This window comes from Delphinus delphis, chromosome 18, assembly GCF_949987515.2.
Source record: "Delphinus delphis chromosome 18, mDelDel1.2, whole genome shotgun sequence".
In the NCBI taxonomy this organism is placed as follows: Eukaryota; Metazoa; Chordata; class Mammalia; order Artiodactyla; family Delphinidae; genus Delphinus; species Delphinus delphis.
The window spans coordinates 34,616,405-34,642,810 of NC_082700.1; positions in this window are offsets into that span (position 1 = coordinate 34,616,405).

A 26,406-nucleotide genomic window follows, 5' to 3' on the forward strand; every position below is an offset into this window, starting at 1 on the left:
AGCTGCATTTGAAAGATTGATAGTACAGATACAATGCAAATATCATCACTGTAAAAGAAAAATTGTTCTAGACAAATTAAACAGGCAAGGAAGACTTTATTTAAGACTATTGCAATAGGGGAGAGAGAGATTAAGCTCAATCTCACTGACACAAAAGGCAGGGGGATTTTTAAATTCTGTGGTGAGCTAACAGAAAAAGGAGGGTTGGTCAATGTGAGTAGGCCATCTGTGTTTGCTAATTGGTGTTTGGTGCTTATCAAAGTTAGGTTTCTATTCCCCCCCCCGCCCCCCCCCCCCCCCCCAGATACTGCAAGACAGAGACCCTATCTTTCTCAGTAATTACATTTCAAAGGGTGACTCCAAGGTCCTGGATGAAGACATTCCTGGGTTGTAAAACCCCTGGCAGGAGGCTGAAAGAAGATTTACATCTCAAAGAGGCAGAGAAAGGCTTGCAAGTTTTCTAAAGTAAATTCTCTAAGGAAAGGGAGGTTGGGACCTATAGTCAGGAAGAAACCTGTCTAATGTTTAGTCAGGCTGAGGGGAATGTGACAATCATCCTGGTCATCACCTGTCTCATTTCTATTTATTATTAATTCATGGTCTGGCTTCACAGACCCACTTCACATACCTTACAGTAGGGACAATATGTTTTCAGTACCTAAAACCCAATCTCAACAATTTAATCTTCATGAATATAGTAAGATTTACTTAGCCTTGATTAGTGGGAAGGCAGCATGATCTTGAAGGTTAAGAACAAAATTCATCATCTGAATCATTTATTCAGTTCATTGAATCATACTCTCTGCAAGCATTTTTAAATGCCTAAACTGGGGCAAGAATTTACTAATGATTCCCCGATTCGCAGAGACAATATAGTGAACTTAGTTTACTAAACTAAGTTTATCAGACAAATGGGAAAGCAAAACTAAACTCTGATTGCAACTTTCGATTGTATTGCAACCAAATTCTTTTTACTCCAACCACAAACCATGTAGTACTAGACTCAATAGTGAAAGAAGCTGGCTTAAGGATAAACATATGACCTTGTTTTTTTAATATATCACATATCATTCCCCCCCTAGTTTTTCCCTGTCATTTGCATCCATTTAAACTTCCTTTAAATTTTATTGTAAAGAATTGCTCCACATTTTCATGGTCATTGGATCTTTACCAAAAGCAGGCAACTTTTTTTTTTTAACCAATGAAATGGGAAATATTCTCTTCTAGTTCTTTTCTTTGTCATTAACTTTGGTGAATCTTTTGGTGCTTGGGCTGAACTTTTTCATACAGCCTTGCAAATATCTCTCTCCCACTTAAGAACTTCACATAGAAAATGAGTCCCCAAAATACTGAATAAAGAAATGTGTTAAATACAACGTGCAGTCACTGCTTTCAAGGATAGAAGAGTCTACCTGGGGTAACAAGTTACAATGTGACATACAAAATCCTTCTATGAAGACATGTATATGGTGATGATTGAGCACAGAAGAAAAACACTTAACTCAGTCTGGACAGTGAATAAAAGTTTCCCAGATGAGTCCTGAAAATCAAACAGGTATGAATCAGATAAAAGATGGAGGAAAGGCATGTTCTTTAGAGAGTAGTAGTATGTAAAAGTCTTCGACCTGAAAGAAGACAGATTATTTAGGGGCTCTAAAGAGGAGTACAGCAAGGTAAATGAAAATAAGGTCATTAGAAGGAGAATAAACTGGAGAGGCTGGTAAACTTTATATCATGACTGATATTGTGTGTCATGGAAAGGTCCTTGGATTATTATCCCATATAATATGTAAAATGTTTGTATAAGTAAATGCTATAAAACTATAAATTCTAATAATTATTTGTTGAATTAAACTGATACATATGTGAATTGAATTCAATTTAATAGCCACTTCTTGTAAGATATTTTCTAGTGGGTATCCCTTCAATTTTTCCCTAAAAAAAAAATGCCTATTTCAATGTGTTTGAGTAGTTGAGAACTTTCCAATTTCATTTTGCCCATGGAAAATCCATTATATAATGTAAAGTTGGCAGTATCTTAAACATTTACCTTACTTGCCATAGGTGAAAGTGAAAATCAGTGTGTTAATAGAGCAACATGGCAGTTTTCCTGTCAACCATGAAATATTATTAGGAAAGTCAGGGAGATAAATACAAAGTATAAGTTCCTTAAAAGAAATAGCTGAGAAAATTTTAAATTCATGAGCTCCCATGGATATTACATTGCTTGGAAATATTTATGTGAATATTATCGTGTCCAAGTTTCATAAGTGGTTACTGAAAAGTTGAGGGGCACCTCTAGCCAGTTTTTGGCATGTGACTACATTAATTTTGAATGCAGGACTATATTAATCCTTCTTACACTCTTCTCAGCAAAAATAAGAAATGTGTCATCCTCAAAACAAGCCTCTAAGCAGGTCGGCATGAATTTGAAAGCATATCAACATAAATGAAGAAGAGCAAGGAATAAACGAGTCCCTGTAGAACACAAAGATTTATTGTGGCAAGAGGACAAGTTAAGGTAGCTGGAGAAATGAGTTCCTTGTTGCCTGTTTGTGCAAGTAAAACATTGTTCTACAGAATTTATTTTGTAGAGTTGATAAAGGCTTAGAAATTAGTACCTCATGTCAAAGCCAACTATATAAGAGACAATCTTTACAATAAATTTTATATACTCTTTTCTCAGTTAAAAAGCTGGATAAACTTTAATGAAGTCATGTATCTTAAGAGCATAAAGTTTCAATATTAAAAAAACCCCTAATCTTAGAAAGTGAGGAAACACACATTGAACAATCTTGATAAGAGTCATCAGTTAGTCAAGCTAATGTTTAGATATTACATTAGTGAACTTCGGAGCATTTCTGGACAGTCTGTATATGGTATTGTGAGATATTATTGTAAAATACATGTCTGCCTAGGCCATTGAACATGGATAACTTTTGTTTTCATTTCTTTTACTTTCAAAAATTCAACTTTCAAGATATTAAAGAAGATATCATTGAAATTTAGACCTGCTGTTGCTGTATTACACTAAAATTCATATAGCAAAGCTTAAATTATAGGCTTGTCTTCTGAGTTACTGAATGATTTCCTTAAAACCACAAGTATTTATTGAGTACCTCCTATATGACAAACACTCTTCTAATCAAGGGATATACAGTTTTAGAAAACAGGAAGAGTCACTACTCTTATGGTATATCTATTATATTAGAGGATGACCAGTCAGTATATATAAATTCTGATCAGTCAGATGGCATAAGTTTTATGCAAAGAAATAAAACATTTGCAGTGTTAGGGGCTATCTCTCCAATCAGGTAATGTTTCAATAGAGACAGTAAATCCTTTCAAAGTATCTTGACGAAAATGATAAAAACATGACTCATAAAGCATGTCAATTATTTTTATCCAACACAATTAGAGGGGGAATCAGGAAGATGCTAAAGTTGGTTCCAAAAAATATTTTTGAAAATGATAAGAAATGTTAAAAAAAAGCTCTTAGGCTAGATAGCATTGAATAATATCCCATATGGCAGTAAAACACCACTATTGAGATTATTTTTTTCTGAAGGGAACTCTACAAGTTAATGTGGAACATAACTGAGTTTTGGCGCTAATCAAATAGGAAATTACAAAGTCAAACAGAAAAATTCTCCTATGAAATCAAATAATTCCTAGGTGGGCTTGTTAAACAACAATACTCAAATATAACATTGGAGGACCTGGAGTACTCTTTTGATTTCCAAGCTTTAAATTTTATAACTAATGTTTTGCAAATATTTTATTCACCACCTTATGTTTCCCTTACATGGGAGGATGTATGACTATCTTTGGCTAATAAGATATGAGTAGAAATCATAATAACTCACTTCTATGCTGAGGTGGTATAAAACTTACCCGTAATTCTTTAGTATCTGTCTCCCTCTGCTATGCCATTTGAGGAAGATACTTATTCTTTTCTTGTGGTGGTTCCTTCATGAAACTGCGTGCATTAGACACACTACCTCTCCCTTCAGTCTCCAGTCCCCAAATAACAATATGTAAAATAAATGAGATACAGATTTTGTGGTGTTAACTTATTGAGATTTGAGTGTCAATTTGTTACCATTATATAACTAGTCTACACAGACCAATACAGGAATTGTTACCCAAAGGATGGTGGCATCTTAGAGGTCACCAATGTTATTGAGGAACTCAATATAAGAGGCTGGAAAGATGGCAATCAATTTTTTAAAATACAAAATATCTAGTGAAACTCTCCTGAAATTCCTTGGGAGGTAGATCATGTACTCAAGAAAATTATATTTTTAGACAAAGAGGTTGAAAAATGGAATGTTAGTAGTATATGTTGGTTGCCATTATAGACTGAATTGTGTCCCCCTAAAATTCCTATGTTGAAGTCCTAATTACCAAAGTGACTCGCATTTGGAGATAGGGACTTTAAAGAGATAATTGAAGTTAAGTGGGGTCATAAGGGTGGTGTCCTAATTCAATAAGACTGGTGTCCTTATAAGAAGAGAAAGAGACAACAGAGATGCTGGAGCACCGAGAAAATGCTATATGAGGACCCAGTGGGAAGGCAGCCATCTCCAAGACAAGAAGAGAGGCCTCAGGAGAAATCAAACCTGATGACACCTTAATCTTGGACTTCTAGCCTCCAGAATGGTGAGAAAATAAATTTCTGTTGTTTAAGCCACCCAATCTGTGGATTTTGTTATGGTAACACTATAAGCTGAAACAGTTACTATTGACAGCTATGGTAAAAAATTACAAGAAAGAGATTATTAGCAAAGAAGAAAAAATGACCCTAGAGATCTCAAATTTTCTAAAGCAGGGAAAGGACTGGGAAAACTGTATGGCTCCCAAGGAAAGTATATTCCTCAAACACATATCAGACATGACCAAAGCTAATAAATTGAAAAGGAAGAAAGTATAAGAGGCCACATTAACAGTGGAAGGGGTAATTATTCCAGGGAGCAAACTTAATGCTTAATCAAGAAACAGTTCACATTTCCAGGGTAAGGGGCACTCATAATTGTCAGAGTAATTGCTGGGTATCTCCCATTCTTCTCTCTCTCTCTTTCTCTCTCATGCACACATACATACCACATCCCGCCTTCTTTAAAGATTTATTTTATTTTATTATTTTTTGGTATATAGGAAATTCAAGTGGACTGGATGTAGAGATTACCACACATAACACTTAGATCCTGAGTTTCAGTATGGATTTGATGCCTGACTGGACTTTTGGCTTATCTCCATTGGAAATAAATTGAGTGTTCTAAATGTGGAAGAAAATAAATCATGGGATATTTGGTCAGCAAACAAGAAAATTGCAAAAAAAAAACCAGTAATGTTAATCAATTAATCCATTACTCTCTTATTATAGTTAGATGGGATTAAGTGATGAATACTAGAAATAGAAGATGATTGCACATATCAAGTATCATTACTAGACTGAGGCAGTAAAATTTGTGGGTTCATTTTTACCACCGAATAACTTAGTTTATCCTGATAAAGAGAACCAGAGGCACAATGAAGTTGTAGATTAAGTCATATGGATATCCGAGCCAAGAATGTTCCACACATAGAGAACTCAGTTTGCACAGGTTGTGACTTAATGAGTATATTCAGTCATTTGAGGAAATTTCCATGCCTGCATCACTGCCATGTTATTGCATGTAATACTATCAATATTATATCCTCACTTTAACAGCTTACCTTAAGCATATTGAGATATTATGTCACTATTTGGGGGGGTGTATTTTTTATTTAATTTTTATTTTATGTTGGAGTATAGTTGATTTACAATATTGTGTTACTTTCAGGTGTATGGCAAAGTGATTCATATTGAACACATTATTCAGATAAATAAATAAGTAGAATAATTTGAAACTTTTGGAATTATTGTTAACTATTCTGTATCCAACCACATTGACCATTAAGTCATCAACATAGCCATCTGAAGATTTATTCTAAACTCCAGTCTGGTTTTGATATTATTAGCTTGTAACAAGCTATTTTTTTAAACACTTTATGTAATTCCCTCCCCCATTTCCAGTCATAGTCTGTTAACTCTGCCTAGATTCTTTTGCACAAAAAAGACCTTAGTTTAATCTTCTGATCCTACCTATCCTGCCATTTAAAGTGCTATTCTTCCTTTATCTATATGTCAAATAAGAAAAATACAATTGAATTAAGATATTAAATGCTTTATAAGGAACATAAATACATTGCATATTTTACTACCACTATTTCTATAAAGTGAAAAAAGCACTAATAAAATATATTTTTGTTGTTACTATTTATAAAAATGGCTTTTTTCTTACCAATCAGAACAAGTTATTTTCTTACTTTGGTTATATTTAATCTTATGCTTCCCACTGGCTTAATTCCTTAGTTGGATAGTTGATTTGTTTGAAATTCTTGTTTATGTCTCTAATGCCCTCATGTTATTAGGAATGAACAACTTGAAATAGTAAACAAATTAGGAAGCTTTCTGAAGGGTTCTTTAACCCTGACAAAAATAAAACAATTAAAAATATTAAGACAATTTATAAATTATGGATATTAAGATGATTATGAAAATGTAATTTCTTGTGAAACCAAGTTGGATTCAACTTTTCCTTCTTTAAGTATTAAAAAATGAACAAACTGAAAAAAGTCATTACTTACCACACATAACTCTGCTCACCAGTCTGGAAATGCCTCAAATTCCAAAGTTAATTACAGTAGGCTGTCAATGTAAATCAATGTAAATAGGTTTATATTATCACTTCATTCATTATCACACCACTGAGGAAACTGGTCTTTTCAATGGGATGTTTAATATGAAAGCAACAAAATTATCATAGTTATAGTCGGCATATATAACAGATTTTTTAAAAACTCCCAAACTTTTCCCTCTCTCCATATGTGCATGTACAATATTATGAATCTTATTTAATACAATAACCTTATGATATAGGTATTATTATCCACCTACATATTACAGTAGAGGAAACATGTACCAAGAGGTTAAGTAACCACCTTGTTCTCATTTTCTATTTCTGTGTAAAAATCTGTCCCCAAACCTAATGGCTTAAAACAAAAATTTTATTATCCTTGTGAATTTGTGGTTGAGGAGTTTGGAAAGGTCTTGGTTGGGCAGTTCTTTTCTTGTCAACAGGGAGTGAGCAGGCAACTGGGACTGGAGGATTCACCTCCAACTCAAGGAGTCTTTTTCACTGACATGTCCGTTGCCTTGCTGCTGCTTTGTCTCTTTTTCTCTCGAAGGCATCTCTGCATCTCTTCCTCCAGAGCTGCTCTATGTAGCTTGTACTTCTCAGAGCATGGTGATTCCGTTAATAAAAACAGAGAATGGGAAGTCAACAAAGCTGCAATTACCATCAATCAAGGAAGCCAAAGATAAAAGCCTAGGGAAAGTTTCAGATAATATAAGAGCACATAAACTTTTATAACTTATCTAAGCTCATTTTTTACCCCATCTGTTTTTCTATAGTGACTAGCAAAGTAAATTCAAATCGAATATTGTTAAGGCTATAAAATAGGGATGCACTAAGAGGGACTATGCCTCACTCTTCAAAATTTTAAAGGTGGAAGCTATAAAAAGCAATAGATTTAAGGGGAAAATATATATATATGTATATATTCATAGGCTCTGTGATGAGGTAGGAAATGTTTCAAAAGGACAGTTCCCAGCAGCAGTCTTTCTGGGAACTTGGCATTTAGGAGTTTTATGTAGATTTCCCACATATACAAAGGAAAATTTGAATCATTCTTAATCTTAGGAAAGCTTTACAAGACCTTTCCTTAGAGCATCCCATATCTCTTACTATTTTGTTAGGAAGAAGAAAGATCCTATAACACACATGGAATGCTTTCTCATAACTTTCGTTGATTATTTAACTTAGTACATCACTCATCACCCTTCTAACAATAATTATTACCTTAAAAGCTTGGAAGAGGGGCTTCCCTGGTGGCGCAGTGGTTGGGAGTCCGCCTGCCGATGCAGGGGGCACGGGTTCGTGCCCCGGTCTGGGAGGATCCCGCGTGCCGTGGAGCGGCTGGGCCCATGAGCCGTGGCCGCTGGGCCTGCGCGTCCGGAGCCTGTGCTCCGCGACGGGAGAGGTCACAGCAGTGAGAGGCCCGCGTACCATAAAAAAAAAAAAGCTTGGAAGATATATTTCTATAGGGAGACATTGGCTTTGCTGATATAATACTTTGATAGTGGTGCCAGGTCTCTTATAGAAAAATATACTCTGCATAATAAAGGCAGAGGAAGAGAAAACCTAAGATGGGGATTGAGTAACAAAGTCTTCAATGAGCAGCTTTATCTGGACATTTTTAGGAAACACTAAATCCCTTGCCCTATCATCCTTTTCTAGATACCACTGGCTCTTCTCCCATCCCATCAACTCTATAACAGAATTATACAGTTATACTATGCCTGCTTTAATTGGATTTATTGTGGAAGCCCAGCCATCTATGTGTTTGTCTTAACCTTGGTACTGATCTCAAAGACTGTCAACCTGAGAAAATTATTGTACATCTGGGTTACATGTGCCTGAGCATGCAACACAGAGGATATGAAGAGTTTTAATCAATAAGTTACCAAAACATGATGTCAAATATTTCTCAACTTTGATTTTTAAAGGGTCTTTCTTAGTTGAAGAAATTTTTAAATACATTATAAGAATTTGAAAATATGAGACATATAAGAATTGATAAAATTTATATATTATAATTTCTATTTCCTTATTAACAAAGAATATTTCTAAATTAATGTGGATAGAAAGACTTTTGAAATAAACATCAGTAAAATATCCATGTTTAAGATTATGTTCTGCTGCACTTAACAGAATCCCTTCCATAATGGCTTTTAGAGTTTCTCTTTCCTAAGAGAGCTGTGGCAATCCAGGGCTAGAAATGTGGTTCCCTAATCATAATGCTACCAAGTTTCCTTTCTTTTTGCTATATATTATCCTTAATGTGTTACCTTGGGGTCCAAAACCCATGCTTGGGCTCAGCCTATCCTTCTGCATTTTGGACACAAGAAATTTTAGGAGCAGGTATAATGAAAAGGGAGTAGCCCTCCCCACCAAAGAGACTTCCTGGAAATTTCATAAGAAACTATTGCTTATATCTCAGTGCTAATTTTGCCATATATCATAATTATTCTGGAAAGCAACATTCTGTTATTTGGGAAGAAGGGGAGAATGAATTTGACGACAGACAATGAGCATCCTGTCACACACACTGTGAGCATTAAGGTATGCTGATAAGGGAACTATTCAGAGTGCTGGAACAGTCATACAGGCGACTGAGTGAAGCTCGGACTGGGAGGAGTCTTGATGCATGTGAGGAACTAACATCCCCTTGAGCCAGAGATAGTAGAAAAACCAGGGTAGAGTGGAGAGGACCGGCCCATAAGCCTGCTGAAAGGTCTTTTGGGTGCTGCTTCTGCAGAATATACCAGCATCTGTGGCAATGTCACTGACCCAGATATTTTAATGCAGTTGAAGAAATCTTCATTTCTAGCAATTAAGCCGGGACAGGTCAGGGCTGGGCACACCAGTACTCACAGTGAGGATTCCCGGGTCCCCCTCCCTGTCGGTTCTGTCAGACCAGCCTCCCCCTGTCCACACCCAAACACAAACACTGAAGAATGAATTTTCACGGAGGAGAAATAAAACCCAGCAGCTGGTTTTTACCTTCCTGGAGCTCCAATCCTGCAGTCACCCAACACCCTCACATCCGGGATGGAGCTGGGGAGGAGGCCCTGAAGCTGCAGTCTGCACACCTGGGGTCCTCATCCACAGCTGCGTCCACGTGCAGGGGCAAAGATAAGCACACCAAATGCAAAGTTAATCAAGCACAGCGACCACCTGTGCCTCATGCTACCCCCCAGCGGGGGTGGGGTGGGGGGAACTACAAGGCAATCCAGTCCTTTTTCTCCTTCTGGAAAAGACACTGATAGAACGTAGCTCCATCACGTTTTTGTTTTTTAGTATATGCGTATTGTTAATAGTCAAATTTAGGAACAAAGGTGCAGACATCTCCTAAATACTGAGTGGCTCGTCTCTCGGTACAGGGTCTGAATGAGCCAGGATTGTGCTCACAGGACAACCTGCGATTCTGAAATTAGTCATCTGGTAAACAAAGGAGAGGGAAGGGTTCGGTTTTCTTAACTGGTTTTCCTCGGGAAAAAATGATCAGCAGATGTTAAGGCACTCTGGAAGGCCCCTCCCAGCCCTAGTGGTGCGTTCAGCGAGTGGAGGGAAGCTCAGGGCAGAGACAATGGTCAGCCCCGCAGGTGGGCAAATGCTCAGGCCCAGGGCCACCATGGGCATCTTCATGCAAAGTGCTCAGCCGGGCCCACAGGACACAGGGAAAGCTCAAAATCCATTCACCTTTCATTATAGTTATTTAAGTTCCAACTCTGTTTCCTTCTCATCCAGAAAAACAAAAGAGACTGCAGTTATAAACAAGGGGACAGAGGTCATGGGATAGTTTGGTAGCCTGAGCGATGGTCCAGACTTCTCCATGGGGCCACCTTCTCCTTTGCAGGGTCAGCTGCACCCTCCCTACCCTGGCCACCAGGGGGCGGGGACGTGCTCACTTCGGAGTTGAGGAGGCCAGGTGCGTGTGTTTGGAGTGGGGGGAGAGATTCTTTGTCAACAGCCAGGACAGGTCCCCAGCAGACCCAAAGTTTCCCCCAAAGGAAAGGGATCGTTAATGTGCAAATTGGCGGGGGCGGGGTGGTGGAAGCTGATGAAAGGAAACTCCAGAGGGAAGAGAAGATGGGTCTATCTCAATCTCATCTGCCATCACTTCCACTGTCCCATGGCTCAAGTGGGAGGATACTAGCAGCTCAAGTAAGACTCTTTTTGAGTTTATCTGTTTGTTTTATTTGTGACCAAAATAGAGCATGGTGGTATTTTCATATCCTCTACATAATATATAAATATTACCCTTTGTGAGAATTTATAAAATGTTTTCATGTCCCCACACCCCTGGATTATGACCCCTTTTATTTTTTCAAGATTCATATTATTATCTTTTCCAAGAAGCATTTTTTGAACAATCAGGAAGTATTAACTTCTTATTTCTTTGTTTCCATAGGATCCTTAGGATACTATACTACAGTACTTTTCTGTCTTGCAATACTGAGAACATCAAAATTCACATTCATACTATATGGTACTCAAAGTATAGTATATATGGTACTATTTTATTGAAATGACATACTTTATTTGAATTTTCAAAAAGGAAAAGTGAAATAGAACTAATTTCTAAATATTTTAAATAAGAGAGATATAATCATAAAATTATATTTATAAAATACAACGGTTTGAAATTATACTTTTCCAGATATATATATATATATATATATATATATATATTTTTTTTTTTTTTTTTTTTTTGGGTACGCAGACCCCTCACTGTTGTGGTCTTTCCCGTTTTGGAGCACAGGCTCAGCGGCCATGGCTCATGGGCCTAGCCGCTCCACGGCATGTGGGATCTTCCCGGACCGGGGCATGAACCCGTGTCCCCTGCATCAGCAGGTGGGCTCTCAACCACTGCACTACCAGGGAAGCCCTCCAGCTATATTTTTTAAAGGTAGGCGTATGTTAGTAAGTTTCTACTAAAAATGGGAAAAAAATAATATTATATTTAATTCAACGTTCCTTCTCTACATCCAAATTTTAAAATATTTAATATATGTGTATGTAATCAAGATATATTGTTTGAATTGCATATTTATTATTTATAAGTGTTTATGACATTTATATTTTATAATTTCACAAAGTGTCTAGTTTTAGCTTTACAATTAAATAAGTGCATTATTCCCAATCAGTTACTTTTGCAAAACCTTCTCCATTGCTAAGTTCTTTGAGTCATCTTTTGGTTGGCTGAATTTCCTTATTTGGTAATCATTAAAGTTTACTTTCAATTTCAAGAAGAACTAACATATATGTTAGTCCTTAAATTCTTGGTTGTGTGAAAATAGGTGCTTTCTGTCCTCAGAATTATGGGACAACAACTATTAGTCAGACATTGATTCACCAGAAATTTGTGGTCATTTTGGCAATATTTTCTGCCACACTGTATTGCTGTGGAAAAGTCTGATGCCAAGCTGTATTTTTTCCCCATTCATGACTTTCCTGTCTTGATTTTCAACTATTTTCTGCTTTTTTATATTACCAGATTACATTGTTTAGAAACTTTGAATAATTTTCTTTAGAACACAGTATTGTCTTTCAATATCCAAATAAAATTATGATTGTATGTCAAAATCTTCTATAGCTTTGATTTTTAAAAATATATTCCATGTGATATTTACATTTCATTAGGAATGTTCAGTATTCATATATCAGTGTCATAGTGTATTATATACTTTTTTTCTGTTCTTACTTTATGCTTGTTTTTTGTTTTATTTTTTCTTACCTGTATTCAATCACATTTATTAAATTTTACTGCTCTTTCTAATATGCCTTTCAAAGTTTTATGTAAATTGTGAGCCTGCACTCTCATTCTCCACAGCAGAGCCCATGACACTTCATCATGTCTCCTCCTCCAGTTGACATTCCCTGAAATTTAATGGAGTTGAACTGAGTCTACCAAGGTGATCTCCTCCTCTTCATAGCCTGTTCACACTCTTGTACCTTGTCACTCTGATTAAAATAAGATATTTTAATAGATCTTAGAGGTGTGTGGGACTTAATATAGAGAAAGCTGTTTTCTGATCAAGGTCTGTAGAGATATATGTTGGCTTTTAAATGTGCTTTTTTGTTTTCATTTTGATCTAGATTTCACCATACAGCAATAGAAAAGTATGCACCAGAGTTTTGTGCTGTTGCTTGGGATTTCAGGCTATTTCTTTGTTTTATTGAAGATAAATAATTTTTCCCTTTTCTTGTTGTTTTGGAAATTGAGGTTATATCATTGCTTCTTTACAGATGTAGTTGGTCCTCTTAATTGTTTTTTGCTGGAGAGAAATGAAAGAAAACATATTAACTTACCACCTTTAACTGGACTTCTCTCAGTTATGTATTATTTAAATGAACCAAGCAGTAACATGCTACTAAAGGAAAAAAATTTAGATGTCTTACCAGTTAGATGAAAATTTCATTATATATATTTTCCCCACCTCTAGATTATTGTCCTAAACAAAATATATTAATATACTCTCAAAAGAGTACAGTCTTACAATTATCTTGTCCTACTCCATCATTTTACAGATGAGAAAATTGAATTTAAAACTGCATCTCTTTTTAAAGTTAGATTTCCAACAGCCCTGGAGGCATTGGGTTTTAATCTTTAGCCCTTATTTTGGGGGCAGCAGTTCCTGGAAATCAGCCAGAGAAATTTCTATGGCAGAAATTTATCTCTGTGCTGGTGGTAACTGACCAAGGCTATGAATGTCCATAACAAAGTTTTATCTTTATCTTTATTAGCTTTCACTCTCAGCAAGTTTGCTTTTTTTCTTCTTTAGTTAGAAAAAAAAAGAAGTAAATAGGAATTATCTTTACACATAGTATTATGAATCTTTTCTTATAAACAGAAAACAAGCTATCTTTGCTGGGTATTTCTAATGTTCTCTAAATTTGCACTTTGCTCCTTGAGTCCAGTTATTTAATATAATTAAAATACAAAGAAAGGATGTATCATGAGAAAGTGCAAAGTTAATCACTGACCATGACATTCTTGAAAAGGAAAGCCTGAAACATCTTTGCAAATTAGTTCTTTGAGATAAACATATAACCAGTTTTTAGACACATAGTCAATGCTGATTTGTCAACAGTGACAGAAAGCAAACCAAAGTTAATTACAAATCTGGATTTCTTAGCTTTCAATAAATGTGCTTTTTCTTGAGTCTGAAATTAGTTCAAAATAGATACGAATTGGTTCCCAGGCTACTTCTTTCTCATATTCTTTTACTGTTCAATTTTAAAACGGAGAGCAAGAAATTTAGACAGCATCTTATAATGTGAAATACTACCATTTTTATGTGTGTCTTTTTTATATGTTGAAAACATAAATTGGGTTAAGTGTAAGCAACTAAACTGATTATGTTTTGGTGTACTCATTATGGAATAGATTGTGATGTGAAATATTTCAGATATAATCAGATTATGTTTACCAATATTAGGTTTAGGAAGAGAAATAACTAGGATGAATGGGGGAAAACAGGAATTTTCTCTCCTGTGATTGATTCAGATTCTCTACATCTGCGGTAGCATTGATACATGTGTATATACATGTATATGGAAAGAAGGCAACATCAATCCTTTGTCAGGACTGAGATATAGGGTATGCATGTTCTCATCTATTTCCTTGAACTGAACTTTGAGTTGATCTACATAAACACATTGTGCATATGGGCTGAATAGTAGCTATAAGTGCCTTTGAGTTCTGCAATAGGAAATAGGACTTTAAGTGGCCAACAGGTTCTCTGGATGCTCTTGGATGTATTTAAAAATGGTACAATTTCTCACAAAGTTTTTGTGTTTGAATATTTATAACTATCAGTGACTAAAATCCAAAGGAGCAATGTCCTATATAAGATAGAATTTTATTTCACTTTCAAGTAAGTAAAACATGTCAAAAGGTAAGTTACCCAGGTCTAATGTGTTGAAACATGGTATCAGAGAATTAGTTTCTATCTTATCCTCCACCATTCTCAGGTATGGTATTTCATATAAAATTAATGATCCAGCTCTAGCCCTCATGACCTTGGCCCAGGCCAGCAGGAAAGAGTGGGGAGAAAGGAAGGGAAGAAAGATCAATTCCACTATTACAACACATTGGGTTTTTGGACTCAATAATGTATTTTGACATGTCAACTAGAATATAAGCTCTACAAGAGCTCAGACTTCTCTTTTGTTGATGATGTTTTATTTTGTTGATGTTGTATGCCCAACATGTAGCAGAGTGCATGTTCCATCATAGGTACATAATAAAAACTTGTTGACTGAATATATGTCCTGCTGAAGTGGAACAAGCTCAGAAACATGGAGGCTTGGATTTGAGTTTAGTTCTTAGAGACATTCTCTACCTGAATCTTTCTTCTTTTACAGTGGGGTTTGGTCAAATTATCTCTAGAACATTTCATAATAATACTCATGACCCAGACTGTGCAGTTGAATAAACTGAGCCTGGAGTTTTATACTTTAAAAAACTGTGAAGAATTTATTTTGAAATAAATGTTTTACTGAAATGTATCATGGTTACAGAGCAGTACACATGTTATGAGTACATGGCTCAAAATTTCACAAATTAAACAAACCTATTTAACCAGGAGCCAGATCAATACATAGAATATTTCCAACACCCTCAAAGACCTGTTGTCCATCCATCACTACACCACAAAGCTAAATACTGTGACAACTTTTATCAGCATAAATCTATTTTTAAAATTTCATATGTCTGGCTATTTCTTAGCTTCTTAAGGAATATTTTCAGCAGTGCAATTATTTGGTCAAAAAATAAGAGCACTTTAATATGTGTGATGTATTTCACTATCTTTTGTCAAATGGTTTCTACTTGCAGCACCAATGGCAGGATGCAAAAGACAAGTCATTTCTGTATTCTCACCACCTGTATGTAACACCATTTAAAATTTTAACATTTAATAGACATAATACATCCTTGATGATGCCTTACTTTGCTTGTGTTTATACTGAACATTTAAAATTATGTTTGTTTATTAGATTTATTTCTTCTCTTGTAAACCAACCAAGAATCAGAAACATTGACTAAATTTGTGCTTTTTGGCAATCTCACTTCTATTGCTTCAGGAACAATAACCATTGGCTGAACAATAAAGTTTTACATGTAGCATTGTACATGGGTGGCCACTGAAGTGTGGTGAATGAAATAAGTCTACTTGAGATATTTGAGTTGGGGAATCAGTTTTCAGGCTGCCACTATAGTTAAAAGAAAAAATTAAAGAAGTTACACCAGGAATTCCCTCAACTCTTACACCTCTCTCTAGAGCTTGGATCCCATTATTTTTCCATAGAAATGAAGAATCTGGGACCAAACATCTAGAGGATAGAGGTGAACTCTGGTAAACCTGAGTTGAGTAGTATTTACTGTGGTAAACTTTCCCTGATGCTAAATCCAGAGTTCCATTCTTCTCGGTATGGTTGTTGCCATCAATGCCCATTTGTCACCATAGGGTAGCACAGAGACTTCCTCCATTTTCCTGAATCACATCAAGAAACACTTAACCCAGGAAAGTATAATGTAAATATACTTTACTAAGTATAATGGATTTTGGTTCTAAATGTCTTCTTAAGAGGGGTCATTGTTAATGACCCACATACGCCCTCTCTACTGCATGAACTCTTCACATTGTATTTTATATTCTTTTCCCTAATGAGCACCACGTCTGTTATCTTTTCACATAAGTATGTAACCCACAAGCAGTTGCTCTCAGGTATACTCTCCCGTATTACAAATTCTCCTTTCACTTGCTAATTTTATGCATTTCCTCCATTTGTATATTCTCCCCTGAGTCTAGACACAGGGTTAGGAAGACTTATGACTGCCCTATAATCTTGGAACACAAAACTTCCCTCTAACAAAGACAAACTGAAATGTTAGCTGCTCATTTATTTGCTTGGAAAAAATAAGTCATTTTTTCCTAAGAGAAATAATTGAACTTTTGTTTTTATTTTCTAATTCCAACATCTATCTGTCTATCTATCAATCTATCTATCTATCTATCTATCTATCTATCTATCCTATCTATCCCAAAGCCATAATGTTCTAATGTAAATCTGAGTAATGTATACAGTGCCCGTGACTTGGCCATAAATGGAATCCCACATGCCGGGGTCTGGCTGTGGCTCCAGGGAAAAGTACCAGCATAAATCAACAAGCCATAGCATCAGTCTGTATTCCTGATGGTCCAGACTTGGAAAAGTGGCAGCTTCTCATGGTCCTGGAAGTGCTTATTTCCCCATATAAGTCAGTATTCCTATAAATATGTCCAACTTGTTAATGGGAGGCTCTCACTTCACTTGTCCTGGAGAAAAATGAAAGGCTCTGTAGTCTTGGTCTTTTCCTAAGAGAATGGACAAACACAGAAAAGAAAACTCCTCTGTTAAAATTCATGCACATCTCCTTTTCTATCCTTTTCAGCTGCTTCACATTTTTTTACAGCTCCCTACAGAAAGGCAAACAAAGCTTTGTGGGCATCAGAGGACAGTAATTCTGCATGTCACATGGATCACCCAGAGAGAAAAATCCCGTATCACTCATCACCATCATCTTTTCCTATCCTATCACCAGAAGTACTGCCAGATCACATGAGCTCTGAATCTGAAGTGACCTAAAAATTGTCTAACTTAAAGAAAACCTACTATTTTGTTTCAAAATGGAAATAAATTGACTCTTTCCTAATTACTGAAGTAAGATATACCATTTCTAAAAATGTATACAATACTAAAAGTTTAAAGAAGAAAGTTAAAAATCACCCATTTATCTGGAGATAAGTGCTATTAATCTTTATAGTACATCCTTCCAAGTTTTTTTTCATATATATGTACATGATTTTTCTTTATGTTATATGTATATATTTGTTTGCATTATATATAAGATACATAGTCTTTTGCATTTTTCACACAGTAATATACTGTGAATATTTCTCCATATCAATAAATATCAACTTGCATCTCTATTTTTAGTAAATTGTTGTATAGAATTCATTGTATGGATGTAGCATACTTTATTTAACCATTCCCTTGCTGATGAAGATTTGGGTGGGCTAACTTACATCTTACTGCATAAACATAAGTGAGCAAACACAGCCGGTCCAAGTTATCTTCCATGTGATTGGAGATTGAGATGGTCTCTTTTACTTTAGGGTTGATTTTGCTAGAGGAAAAGACACCAGAGTAAGGGACACATACACAGCAGTAGCACAGGTCCGGTTTCTCATATGTCTTCTTGGGGCTTTAGAACATAGGTATTGCCAGCAGAGCTTATGTCTATATAACTTTGAACCTTAACAGTCACTCCCACTGTTTCCATCTCTCATGGACAGTGTTCATGTGGGGCAGCTCTGTAAGAAAGCTGAGTGTCAACCCATTCACTCCCCACCCCCCGTCTTTCCCTTTTGTTTTCTACAGTGCACCAAACATCACATTAACTACCCCATGAGATCTTGCCGGTCTTGTGCTTTATAGAAACTGAACTCATGTCACAAAAGCGCCTGGAGGTGGCACCTGCTCCCTATTGCTTTCTCATCAAAAAATTTTAAGAAGGTTTTTAGCTCTTTTCCTATTCTATTTTTTTTACATGTCTACCTTCTGCTTTTTACCTTTATACAGGTGTACATTTTATTTTAAAATAAACTTTTTCTTTGGAAAAAATTTAGATTTACAGAAAGTTTGCAAAGATAGTACAAAGAGTCCCTATATACCTTTAATACAGTTGCATGTTTTCCTCTAACATTATCATCTTATATTACTAAAGTACAGTTGTCAAAGTTAAGAATCTAACAATTGTACATTATTACAAAGTAAAGTCCAACCTATTTGGATTTCAGCAGTTTTCTGCTAATGTCCTTTTCCTGTTCTAATTTCTTCAAACGTGTTTTCCAGTATTTTATTCAGACGTTTTTATTGTTCCTGGTGAAGATATTTATGTGCCCAATCTACTCCAGCGGGCGCACACACACACACACACACACACACACACAGAGTTTTGACTCAGTGGGTCCATATAGCTATCTTTGACCAGCTTCACATATCAGTCCTCCTCATGTAAGGGTTTTGAAATGCTATTCCTATCTTTCATCATAGCTCAGTTTTCTCAGCTCCGTTAAGCTGCAAAAAATGGGGATACCAAAAAAAAAATTGCGATACCTTTTTGAATACCTGTTGTATTTCAAAATGTATTATAGTTTCTCTTCCTGACCCTTGATGAAATTCTGTATATGCACACCATCTCTGCCCTTTCCAGCATGTCTAATTTCTTTCTATTGATTAGTGCTTTCTGTCTTCAAACAAAAGGCCTTTCTCAGAGTTGCTTCAATGAGTGTCTGTTGGATGCCAGAGGGATAACAGATATGACTCAGTGAGGCTGAGGGATGTGAAGGAGTAAATAATACTCCTAAATTGTGCTCTACTATAATTTAAATTTTAATAGTGGTTAAATTGTAATTCATAATCAAGTTAACATAATAGATTACAATAAAATATCATTACTATATTAGAACAAATTTTAGTCTTAAAGATTAGCATACCAACATGTTAAGAATTGAGTTATGCTAATGTTTAATCGGGAACCAGGTCAGAATATGGATTGGCAAAGAGTAGGCATGTTTGTAAGTAAGTTTATGAAACTGTGTGAACATATAAAACAAAGATGATTTCAAATGCCTAAAAAATGCGAACATGGCTGAGAGAGAAACATAACAATTTGCAAGTTAATGGAGGCTTTCCCTCCAATAAAAGTGTGAGAGGTATGAAAGTGTTCCATGAACTTCAGCAAGAATGCCATGTTTTCCTAAACTAAGTAAATTCAACCCCAAATTTAGTAATTGTCAGGGAGAGTAGCAGATAATCCGATTGCAGATATTTGGAAAACAGGTGGGGTACTAGTGACAATTTTTCTTTTACTGGAATTACACCAGTTCCAGAAAGACTAAGCAGTCTCTAACATTTGGGAAGAACTCTCCAGTTTCAATTTATAACAGTCATTATTTAGATGTTTAAAGGTGATTTGAGGGAAATGGGCCATTTACCTCCTGCCAAGCTAGGGTACAGGGAAATTTATTCAAGGCTTCTAGTCATGTTATCTAGGGTTTTATTTTACTTCAGAATATTAGGTAGGAATCACCCCTCCTCCCAGATTCCTCCTCTCACACACAAACAAGAGTAGCAGAGCTATTTGCAAATAGACTTGACATCTCCACCACTCTTGCAAACACTGTACTCTGCAAGCCAGCATTATGTTCTAATCTCAAAGAAGCTCACTTTTTCTTGAAGTGTTTGTTCATTTGCGCCTTCTGTGGATGCCTATCACTTGGATGAGCTACCCTTTCCCACAAAAAACAGAGGAAGATCAGAGGTTGTCTCTTTGGTATGAGACAATGTTTGTTTTAAGTGTTGCAAAACAAAAGCTGCTAATACCATCCTAAGGCAAGAGGACTGAGATTTAGGATTCAAAATGATACCTTTCATTTTTGGAGAGAAGGACAGGAAAAATACTGCTGCCTTGAAGGAGATTATCCAACACTGGGAGAAAAACCAAATCAAACCAAATGCCAATTAACCACTGAGTGAATTGTCCTGACAAATAAAGCCAAGACAGAGAAGGATTTTCAGATGGACGTGTTGAGAGCTCTGTGCTAAGATACAAAAGAGTTTTCTGAAGAGGCGGGAGATTATGCTAATAAAAAGTAAAATTGTGACCCAGTTCAGTAGCAAAACCCCAGCAAGCCAGGGTTCACAGTTCTTAACTCTTCTATAGCAGCCAAAACATGTGGAAGTGAATTTTGACAGTAAGTCAGAGGAAAACACTCTATAAAAAGACTTTTGAGGAGTAGGGGCAGATCTTTAAAACATTCCTTAATTTATGAGTTTCTGTCTTCCAGCTAAAGCTGGGTGATATGCAAAACCTCTCTCCTGAAGAAGACCCAAGGGAAGGCATTCTGCAGTGCTTTGGTAAAGCTTGGTCTCACTTGAATATTACTGAAGAAAGTTGCTGAATTTTCATCATCATGTACATTGGTAAAAAGGAAGAGAAGTACAGCAAGAGAAGTATGGGTTTAGGACATATTATTTTAAATACTTCCTACTGAATCATTTGAGAGTAATGAGAATTCTTGATAATTATTTTATCAACACATGCACAGAATGGGTCAATATAAACTAAATGGTCAACCATAAACAGAGGTAAGATATAAATTATTTAATAAATATTTATTGGAACAGTATTTATTGAGAAGCTAGCATTGGTAGGGCAGTATTCTGCAAGCTGGGGATATATTATAGAAGTGTCTAAAATATGCAAAACCTCTGTATTTAGGAAATATACATTCTATTGAGGAGCACTATTAGGCGATGATTCCATGAGATTCAACAGTGTAGCAGTGGTTAGTGAGGAGCAAGTTTTTTGGGAAGGGAAAAAAGAGTTATTCTCAGTTAAGGATTTGACTATAGTGAGGGAGATTGCCAGATAATGTTATTGTCAGATAATGTTATTGCTACAAATGCATAAGGTATAATTTGTGTACCTATATACAGTTTAATAAAACTAAATATATTTTAACCCATACTGGGTAATTAACTTTCAAATTGTCTCTCACTTTTTTCTCTTTTGGCCACCACATGGCATGTGGGATCTTAGTTCCCCAACCAGGGATCAAACCCGTGGCCCCTGCAGTGGAAGCGTGAGTCTTAAGCACTGGACCACCAGGGAAGTCCCTCAAGTCATCTCTAATAAGCTTTTTAAAGTCTTCAGAGAGTAAAATTTCCAGGTAATATGATGATGTCGTAAGCCAGACGTGCCCATCTATATCTGATGTGGAGATTCTAAAGCCAGGGAAGACTGAATCACTATTACCTCCTATAATATAATGTCTGAATAAATCTTGGTCATTTTTGGGTGACACTCCTCTTCCATAATAAATCAAAACTTGCTAATAAATATTGAACCATAACAATAATATTATTATAAATCTAGAATTTAAATTTCAAGTGCCCCAAAGCCTTTGTATCATAAGCAGTTTATGCATACATATATCCACAAGATATAAACTTTCACCAAATATCTTATTACTCGAGTTGTCAATTCTGAATATATATTTCTGACTATGACCTATATGTGTGAGAAGAGATATGGCTTAATAGATGATTTGAATAAATTAGCTTCTGCAAATGAAATTTAATGATCTGTGGATAATTGGGATCCATTGGTTAATGGTTATATTTCCCAAATTGACATTCCCTTAGTTATCCAACCTTTACTGTTTATCCAGCCACCTGATGGTTTAAGAAAGTTTTACATTTCTCTGAAAAACACAGTTAGTCAAAATCTCCTTTTCCCAGAGTGACAATTACTAAGGCAAAGGGGATACCCACTACTGTCTGTTTCACAACTTGCTCTTCAGTACTATTTATTCACCAAAAACTCAGTGAGTACCTGATTTGATTCAAACTGTCATCTGTATTTATGATCTTTATAAATGATCAAGGAAGCATGTTCCTGAGTCAGTTCTTGAAAAATTCACAGTAATAGGATAGTTAGGAAAGTCAATAAATAATAATGTTAAAATTGGACTGTGAACTGTGTCCTAGGAAATAGTAGAGGTGGTAAAGGCTAATACTATATGAGGGAACAGCACAGCTGTCACAGAAAAGCTGATATTTGACTTGTATCTCAAAGGATGAGTAAGGGCTCACTGCGAGGGTATGGATGAGGGTAGGAAACTGAAAAAATTCTGGCAGAGAAAACAACATAAAAAACACAATATGTGTCTACAATTGAAATGTAAGAGGGACAGGAGAAGGAAAGAGTACATGTAAGATAGAAGATTTCCAAGGACCTTAATTATACAAAATCATAGGATTGAAAATTGTATTCCCTACTGTATCTGGCATTGAGTTGTGCACAGATCAATTTCTAAATTTAGCACCTGCCTTTCTTTATTAAAACTGAATCATTTCTCTTGAAGTTTCAAATCTCATATTGAATTTGCTTCATTCTTTATTGGGATGTTCTAAGCCTTATGCATTAATTTGTACTGCTAATCATTCCCTATTTCTCCTTTAGTATTCATGATGATTCTATACCAGTCAACTCATTTTATTCCAAATCTGCTAATATGTAAGTATTATTTTTCTATGTATATGTTACTTTATTTCGACTTCTTATAGACACTTTTTTTTTTTTTTTTGCACATGATCTCCCATAGCAGACTCATTCATTCCAAAGGCTTCAAATATTGACAAAGACTCCATTCTTGACCAAACTTTGTTACATTCTTTTGAACTTTCTTGGCTGGGTCTCAGCCTTGACCTGCTTCTCTTCCCCTGGCCTTCTAAGGCTAGTGCTAGCAAAGAATACTGCTAAGTAATTTTTTTTTTTTTTTTTTGGTACGCGGGCCTCTCACTGTTGTGGCTTCTCCTGTTGCGGAGCACAGGCTCCGGACGCGCAGGCTCAGTGGCCATGGCTCACGGGCCCAGCCGCTCCACGGCATGTGGGATCTTCCCGGACCGGGGCACGAACCCGTGTCCCCTGCATAGGCAGGCGGACTCTCAACCACTGCGCCACCTGGGAAGCCCTCTGCTAAGTAATTTTAAGAAGAATACCCTGCTCTTGATATCCAATCAAGTTCCTCATCCCCTACCCTTTTCTTTTTTTAAGACTTTTTTTGATGTGGACCATTTTTAAAATCTTTATTGAATTTGTTACAATATCGCTTCTGTTTTATGTTTTGGTTTTTTGGCGGCGAGGCATGTGGGATCTTAGTTCCCCAACCAGGGCTCGAACCCACACCCCCTGCATCGGAAGGCAAAGTCCCAACCATTCGACCGCCAGGGAAGTCCCCCTCATTCCTTACCCTTGATATCTAAGTCAAGATCTGCCTTTAGCAAGAATCCTTCTATCCTTGATACTTATTTAAGTTCCTCTTAGTAATTTTCTATCCACTGACTCACTCACTCTACTCATTGGCTATAAATTCCCTAAATATATTTAGGGAATTTGCTGTATTCAGAGGCAAGTTCAATCTTTCTCCCCTATTGTAATAACCTTGAATAAATCTGTCTTACCTTTTTTTAACAAGTGTCGGAATAATTTTTGGAGTACAGTCCTACCTCCAAGTGAATAGCTACCAAGTCACTATCCCAGGTTTGCTTTGTTACCTGCTTTCTTTCCTGTTTATACCATCTTAGTCAGTCATCAAATATTTCATCATGTACTCTTGGATCTCTCAAAGGGACTGTGTATTTGTTACAGATATCAACCTTTTCTTATTCTGGGCTTGGAATTTCAATATCATTCTGGGCAACATAATTTCACTGCCCTCTCCCATCATATTCCAGTCCAAAGTTATGTGCATCCTTTATCAGTCATGTCTTGTGTATTCATTCAGCCTTTCCATTCTGCCTGCTGCCTCACTAATTCAAGGTTTTGTCAATCAAAGTTGGAATCCTTCATTAGCCTACTTATTGGTTCAGTCTTTTTCTGCTCTCCTCCCCTTTTAATTCTCTTGGTAAACACCATCAACTTATTTTTTCACCAAACAAAACTTTATTCCTTTCACATCTTACTCAAATAGTTCTATTGCTTCCCAATACCTAAAAATGTCTTTCCCAGTGGTGGTATGCAAACTTCTGGTAATATGTAAAATAACAACATAATTACTGAGCACATATTTTTAGATATATTATTATGTTAACTATTATTTATATGTTATAATATAATATGCATTATATATATAATTTCTATATGTTCTATAGTTATTTCTATAATTATGCAGAACCAGGGATCCATGTTCTCACATACCCTACTATAAATTCCTGCCTGTATACTAAAGAGCTGTCAGCTACTAGAAGTAGTAATTTGGTGAATTACTAAGGAAAAAAGGAATGATATTCACGGAAAATAACATTCTTAGTTTATTATATTGGTATATTATATCCCTATAACATGGATCCCCAGTTCCGAACCCAAGTTCTGCTTCTTTAATCTATTTACCCTTTGCCAAATTATTTAATATCTTATACTTCAAATTTCCAATTTGTAAGGTGAAATGATTGTAGAACCTACCTGACATGGTTTTTATGAGGTATGATTGAGATAATATGTGTATGTTAGAACACTACCTAGAAATTTAATGTTTGTTTAAAATTAATGTCAGTTATTAGTATTATTATTAATAAGAATCCATAATTTTGATTAAAAGTTTACATTGTGTTCTTTCTCTCTTCATCCCCTCCATTTTCTTTTGTTGAATCATCGTGTACCAGTGCTGAAAAACTAGAATTTTAAATTTCAAATGTTAAAAAAAAGTGACGGAAAGTAACCCGTATCAGTATATAGAGGAAGCCCTTGCCACAGGATCACAGGTGAATTTAAGAGAGTAATTAATAATCCTGCTAAAATTTCCAATCATATAAATACCAAGAAAATCAATTTGCTTTCCTTCAGCTTAGTGAAGAGACAAATAGTTCTTACACACAACTTGTCTTTCACCATGAAACTTATTGGTTTTCACACAGAAACACTCTCACTTGTCTATTAAGTTGTAGAAAGCAATTCATATTTCAAGATGAAATATTCAAGCTATGATATAGTGCACAAAATTAGGGCTGGCTTTGCAGATTAACACAAGTCATTTGAACCAACAAGATTACTTTTCACAAAACAAACTCATGTCAAGAATGTACACAGGAGGAGGAGTGAAAGTGATCATTGCAAAACTCAAATTATGTAGTTAATGCTCTTACTAGAGTGAGATGCATGCATTATGTTATCTGAAATATATGCTTATGAATTTGTCTGAAAAATCACAGAAAATATTCTTGTCTGAAAATCATATAAAATATTTTAAACATTAAGAAGACCCCTAAAATTACCTTTATAGTTTTTGTACTATAATTCATGGCAGGTGTAAGTGGAAAAATAATCCTTTTCCAATATTTTGTGGATATTTCTAAAATACATTTATGGAAGTGTCAATAGCTGTATCAAAACAAATGCTTGTTGAAAAATAATTTATATAATTTTGTTTTAGAAAGATTTTCTGGAGTCATACTGTATCAAAAAAGTTGATTATTTTTAATGTTTTATTTTGAAATAATTTTACTTATAAAAAAGATATAAAGATAGTACATAGAGTTCCAATATGCTTCCCTACTACTAACATATTTTATAACCATGGTGCAAATGTTAAAAGTAAGGAATTAACATCAATACACTACTAATGACTAAACTACAGACTTTACTTGGATTTTCCCAGTTTTTCTTGTAATTTTATCCAATTCAAGGCAACAACTTGCATTTGGTTTTCATTCTCCTTAGTTTTTTTCCACTCTGTGCAATCCAACAGTCATATTCTGTATTCCACCTTGGGTTACTCAAAACTCCTGGCTGATTTTTGGAGACTTTTTATTTTTCGCTTGCAGGAAAATTTACTCTTTAAAATATAAAGTTCTAAGGATTATGTTGAATTCATATAGCCATCTCTCCACCACTACAGTACAATACAGAACTGTTCTACAAATCCCTTTATATTATCCTTATATTAGTATCTCCTCTCCCAATTTACAGTATCTAGCAACAACTGACCTTTCTGTTCCTATAAGTTTGCCTTTTCTAGATTCCATTCATATGTATGGAATCTTACACTAGGTAGCAATTTTTTTATTGAAGTACAGTTGA